Source organism: Myotis nattereri (assembly GCF_964212035.1).
Source record: "Myotis nattereri genome assembly, chromosome: 11".
NCBI lineage: Eukaryota > Metazoa > Chordata > Mammalia > Chiroptera > Vespertilionidae > Myotis > Myotis nattereri.
This window is the reverse complement of record NC_138086.1, coordinates 34139439-34146415: the sequence shown is the minus strand read 5'-3', so window position 1 is coordinate 34146415 and position 6977 is coordinate 34139439. Positions and strand designations below refer to the sequence as shown.

The following is a 6977-nucleotide window of genomic DNA, read 5'->3' as shown; positions in this document are numbered from 1 at the left end:
GTCTTCTCACATACCACTAGATAAAGTATATTATGTGAAACTTAAAATCTTATTTCAGTCTTGGTATTCATTTCATATTTGAAATATGATAAATCTATTTAAAACAAAAGTTGCCTGAGCCTTCTCTCTTGATCAATATTTAATACTAGCTGAATGAATTAAAAATTTGTCAGTATATTTGTCTTTGTTGAAGTACCTTTCCTTTTTTCCTCAAAATGATTATTTTTTATTTTCTTCTTTTAACATTGATTTTTAGAGAGAGAAATATGAATGCTATAGTGAAGCATTGATTGGCTGCCTCTTGTACATCTCCTACCAGGGATTGAACCCTCAACCCAGGCATGTGCCCCAACCAGGAATCAAACCTGCAGCCTTTCGGTGCATGGGATGATGCCCCACTAACTGAGCCACACTGACCAGGGTAAAAATACTTTTTATAACTATTTGATTTTAAAAGTTTTGCTATTTAATGTTCATATAGAAAGTATTTAAAAATTAATACTTAAGGATAATATGACACGCTGTACTAATGGTTAATCCATATGTGAGGTATTGCTTATGTATACATAAAACTAGAATTACAATTATAGGGTATCACAGAATTCTCAGTGCAGACACTGTGAATATATTATAATGTGCCAAATGGCATATGATCATGCATATATATTTATCTGGTAGCATTTTATGCATATAGTTTGTAATTTATATATATTATATATGAGAGTTTTGATACCCACATTTTTTTGGAGAAAACATTAGAAAATGACTTCAGTGTGAATTTCAAAATTAATATCAGAGTGAGAGGAAATAAAGGCCCAAGAATATTGAAAATCATTCATCTATACATGATAAATGTGTTTAGTTACTAAGAATTATGTTTATTATGCTTTAGCTTAATAAGCTTCGTACTTAATAAGCTGTGATGGCAATAGAAGCCCTAAATTGGTTTAACATGACTCTTTTATCTTCTTTTCTAGAAGGCACTTCAGTGCAGTGGAGGATGGAGGTAAAGATCACTGCAATGAAATAAAGATACCAGGTATGGCCTTTTTTTCCTCCGTGAATCCTCCAGTTCCTTATCTGTATGAAGGTAATCATCATATAAATAATATTTCTGAGTTGCTGCAAAGATTAGAGATAATGCATGTATAATGTCTAACTCAGTCCATGGTTATTAGTATTAATTTTGCTCATTGCATTTTCTTGTAATGAACAGGCCTGTTGTGGCCAACCAAAGAAGATGGGGTGTGATGTTTTTTGATACAGTTCATGCTAGAGCACCCTCCAGTCTCAGATTTCTCTTTTGGAATATGGGATTATAATAATGTCTATTCCCCAGAGTGGTCATCACCATTACATTAAGAACATAAGTTATGTGAAATAGTGTGTAAACTATAAAACTCTACCAATGTTAGATATTAAAATGGGTTATTAGGATAAGACAAAATAGATTTTAAAAAATCAAAAATCCATTTGCAAATGTGGCTGATAGGCCCTACAGTGGGATGCGTCTATTCAAACAATATGAATTGAGGCTTAGAATGTACTTCTTCTAGGTATATTAACTGATTATACTAGTAATTGAAACAAAACCATGTGAGATAACTACTAATTAGAAATTAGGAATATGAGCCATGGTGAGTACAGCTAAAAAGTACTGGGCTAGGATTCAATACAAGGCAGTGTGGATCCAGAACAAACTAGTTTTGAAAGATGCATGAAGAAATCTATTTATATGTCAAAGAAGTCACAAAGAATTAATTTATCGGGAATATCACGGATCTTTCCAAGAGCTTGTTTTTATTGTCTATTCAGGAATTCAAAAGATATATTTGCATTTTCACTTTTCAAACCTTTTATTAACTGATTTACTTCTCTGTAATATACTTGGGAATACATAAATGTGAAGGTGAAGAACAGGATTGGGAAATTGTCTGTTTGAAAAATAATCATTCTCCTTCAACTGTAATTTTAAAACAAGGAAGTTGTGATTTTTGAGCACTCTTGCTTTTAGAAATGGTGTTTCGTTTGCCCTGACACTGAAGGAGTTAATACAGCTAGCACACAATAGAATCCAAGGACAGGCACTTGGAATAAATAACAACTACAGACCTGTCGTGACTGTATCTTGAGTAATGGGATTCATTCATTTTGGTATTTTTAATGCAATTGTAAACTGCCATTTTCCTTACATCTTAAAGCAGTTTTTTGGATGATATAGCTATCAATGTGAAAACAAAATTAACTTGTCACATTGGAGTGGCTAAAGTATTTCCCAATCCCATTTTTAGGGTATTGCTAAAACCTCAATGATCTGGAATTAAATCAAGAGGAAGAATGGTATTTTGAGGGTTACAGAAATGTCCCAAAAATGAAAGATATAAAGAATGTTGGTAATATGTGGTTGTTTCTGAAGTACAGAATGTTTTATATGAAAAATAAGAACCCACAATCCTGTGCTTAATGTCAGTGAGTCAATACCCACAACTAGAAACAGCACTATCATGCAGTATTGACTGGCACTGGTATTTTATTGTTTATTAGATTAACCCTATGTATTCTTGGGGAATTCTCTATTTTGAGTAACTTAAATTTATTCTCCCCACCTTAACTCACTTGTTTCTGAAGGTAAAGATTTTTTTTTTCTAAATAGTGCAAAACTTGAATTCATAGATCTACAAAGGATAGCTAGACAGTGGAAGACCATCCTCTTGAAGTGAAGGAGGAAATTCCCTTAAGGAGAGGTATTTCTTCAGATGAACCCTTGGCTGGCTAGGTGAAAAGGTCACCCCCACCAGCATCGTCAGGGGCCAATTTACAGAACCTTACCTGGGAAATTTTTATGAAAGAAGCATCTCCCATATTCCATCACATCAAAATACTTTCACTCTGCAGAATCATCTAAATGCATGTCTTAACCTGCCCAGCCTCATGCTTGTGGAATGAAAACTTATCAGGATATATGGGAGAAAAGAAGAGGCTTGGGTCTCTTTAGCAGGTGATAAAATACTTATTTATCAAAAACAAGGACCAATTAAAACACAACAAACAAGCTTTTTATTAACAGTGAAGAACTCTCTATTTTGCTGTGAGCCTAAAGCTGCTCTAAAAAATAAAGTTTATTAAATTTTAAAAAGAATACTGTAAACAACTTTAGTAGCTAATTAAATGCCAATGTCATAATTAAAAAAAAAAAACACCTGATGTATGTTCCTACAACATACAAGAACCATGAAAACACTTTGCTCAATGAAAGAAACCTGTGACAAAAGACCATATATTGCGTGACTCAATTTACATGAGATTTCCAGAATTGGAAAATCTGTAGGGAAAGTAATAGTGCTTGTCCAGGGTTGGGGATGAGAGTTGTGGAAGGAGATAGGGAGTGACTGCCAAATGTTATTTCTTGAATGGGGTATGATGAAAATTTTCTAAAATTATTTTAAGAATGAATGTATGCCTCTTCAGATGTACTAAAAACCATGGACTTATACACATTAAATAGGGAAATTTAATGGTATGTAAAATGTATCTCAGTAAAGCTGTTAAATAATCTATGTCTATCTTAAAAGCATTTTGATATAATGCCTGCATCATGGCAAAACATACAATAACCTCTTATTAGATGATCTACTTGAGAGACATGTTTTTTCAAATAATTGCCATTTCCTTCTTTCACATTTAATCAATTATATTAGATGACTTTCTTCCTTGAAAATGTGCATCTGTTACCTGAATCACTTTTTTAGAGAGCACTATATATCCATTTATATTTATTTATGAATTTCTAGTCTAGTATCATTAGTTAAAAGAAAAATGCTACAGGATTCAAATGGGACTCAGTAAGGGCCAATGTCTGTTACCTTTGGTCAAGGATAATTTAGCAGATAAGCAATTTTTCCTAAAATATAAATTAAGTAGGGGTGGCTAGCTTAAGCTCTGCAAGTGACTTTTTTTTTTTTAAATATATTTTATTGATTTTTCACAGAGAGGAAGGGAGAGAGATAGAGAGTTAGAAACATCGATGAGAGAGAAACATCGATCAGCTGCCTCCTGCACATCTCCCACTGGGGATATGCCCGCAACCCAGGTACATGCCCTTGACCGGAATCGAACCTGGGACCCTTCAGTCCGCAGGCCGACGCTCTATCCACTGAGCCAAACCGGTTTCGGCTGCAAGTGACTTTTTCAAAAAAAATAAGTTTAAGTCAAATAATTCACAGTATATATTTTAATCTTCCATGGAAATACACAACTACATATATGATTTGTGTGTGTGTGTGTGATTGAAGAGACCAGAATTTAGGAGATTTGATCTACAAAAAGCAGATCGGAAGTAGAAACAATTGACTGTCAAGTTAGAGTCACATTAAACCGTACTCCAAGTTTCTGGGGTAATATAATTTTCCATTTTTCCTGCTTGCCATTTTAGCCTTTCCTGGACTCTCTTCTCTTGCTGAATAATCACATTTGGTGTGCTCTGTGGTTCAGTCCTTGGAGCTTCTCTTTGCTTTATCTACAGTCACTCCTAAATAATTGCATATAACTCTGCTTTGAAATAGCATGTATAAGATAAATCTGAGATTTGTCTCTAGTTCAGACAGATTTACAGAACTGTGCTACACCACACTGGAGCTCCAGGCAAAAGGAAACACCAGTAGTATCGATCCTGTTGGTGTTATTTTTCTATTGCTGTTGAACTAAATTACCACCAAACTTAGCATCTTAAAAAAAATCAAACAAATTTCACATCTCACATTCTGTAGGTCAGAAGTCTAGTGGGTTCATCTGGCTGTTATGCTCAGGGCCCCACAAGGCTGAAATGAAGGTGGGCTGGGCTCTTCTCTGGAGGCCTTAAGGGAGAATAGACTTCCAGGCTTACTCAGGTGTTGGCCAAACAATTACTTGAAGTTATAGGGCTAACGTCCTCGTTTCTTGGCTTACTGTAGCTCAGGGGTTGTTCTTAGCTTCTATAGCTTCTATAGTCTACCTCTTGCTTGTTTTAATGTCTTCTATCTCTTCTTCTACCACATATCTCTGAATCTCTTGGTTTCCTTTCCTTTTCTTATTTTTATTGTTGACATTATTATAGATGTTCCCCAAATTTCTCCCCCTTTTCCTTTTCCTCCCCGCCCCTGTCCCACCCCAGTCTTCACCACACTACTGTCTGTGTCCATTGGTTATGCATATATGTATATAAGTTTTTTGGTTAGTCTCTCTACTAAATGCCACCCCCCTCTTCCTGTGAGATCTGTCAGTCTTTTACATGCCTTCATGTCTCTGAATCTATTTTGTTTGTCAGTTTATTATGATCTTTAGGTTCCACTTATAAGTGAGATCATGTAATATTTGTCTTCCTCTGACTGGCTTATTTCACTTAGAGTAATATTCTCCAGGTATATCCATGCTGTTGCAAAGGGTATGAAACCCTTCTTTTTTATATCTGCATAATATTCCATCATGTAGATGTACCACAGCTTTTACACTTGATCTTAGCCAAAAGGCCGAGAAGCGATGACCACAGCTTTTTTATCCACTCATCTGCTGATGGACACTTGGGCTGTTTCAAGATCTTAGCTGTTGTAAATGGTGCTGTTATGAACATAGGAGTGCATATATTCTTTTTGATTGCAGTTTTAGAATTCTTAGGGTATATACCTAGAAGTGGGATTGCTGGGTCAAACTGTAGTTCCAGTTCTTTTTTTTTTTTTTTTTTTTTTTTAGTAAATTACATATTGTTTTCTATAGTGGCTTCACCAATCTATATCTTGGTTTCTTTCCTGCTATTAAGGGCTCATGAAACTACAATGGACTTATTTAACAATCCAGGATGATCTCCAATTTTAAGAGAGACTGCTTAGCTGGCTTAATACCATATGACAAGTCCCTTTTAGCAGATGAGGTCATATATTCAAAGGCATATTGCTAAGGGTTATTGATCATAGGAGCCAAAATCCTCACCACCAAAATACTTTAAAAATTTTGCTCTTTTGTTCACCATGAATTGTTTGCATTAATTTTGATTTTAAAACTATGTCACATTAAAATATTGATTATGATTACTGCAAGTTTTGGCTCACTTTTAATATTGACATTGAGGAGAGTGCCTCATTCACCTCACCATAATTTTGGCCTTGTAATATCATTGCCGGCCTAATGAGATGTTCAGTTAGAATTCCAGTGGACTTCTCAAATGTTTCATGTCCCAGATCAAATTCCTGATTGCTCCTCAAAACCTGCTGTTTCCCTCAGTGCTCCCTATTTCAATAAACAATTATCTCCATTGACCCAATTGCCGAGGTCGAAATACTTGGAATTTATCCATATCTCCCAGTCATATTCAGGGTGAAATCTGAATCCCCGGCTAGTGTGTACATGACTTGTATAATCTGGCCCTTGGCCATTTAACACTCTCTCCCTTGGTCACCTACTTCAGGTGAATTACCCTGAGTGTCCTGCTATTTATTTTTATTTTTTACTTCTTACCAATATTCCAAATAAGAGCTATTTCTTCTGCTGGGAGGTTCTTCTCCCAGATTCCACTTACTTCAGTCCCTAAATTTATTCTGTACTCAAATGTCTCCTCAGACCCATCTCTAGTTCTTGTCTCTCTATTCTTCTTTATTTTCTTTGTAGAGCTTATCATTACCTGACAACTTAGCATAATGTTATAAATGGATTGTATGTCTTCTCCAAGATGAGTGCTCCATGGGGACAGATCTTTGCTTTGATCACAGATTCATCCCAATCCCTAGAACAAAACCTGACACATAGTAGGTACTTTAGATACTAAAGACATACTCATTGATTAATTGACAGGTGATACAACCCAGCAGCAAAGAATATAATGTAATGTGTTCTTATGGAACATAAAGATAGGCTTATAAAATCTCAGTTATTTGTAGAAAAGTGTGGGTTCCTTCAAATTAATAATCAAATGGTCAAAGAGACCTTATACTATGAAAAGATGTCTTCTC

At 35.1% G+C, this 6977-nt stretch overlaps 1 long non-coding RNA gene across 1 annotated transcript; it reads left to right on the top strand.

Moving 5' to 3' along the window:
* The first annotated feature begins 256 nt into the window (after positions 1 to 256).
* On the top strand, positions 257 to 4727 carry LOC308527398. Its single transcript, XR_013996608.1, has 3 exons — positions 257 to 421; positions 978 to 3945; positions 4181 to 4727. It is a non-coding gene; the product is annotated as an uncharacterized lncRNA (long non-coding RNA).
* Positions 4728 to 6977: the final 2250 nt, after the last annotated feature.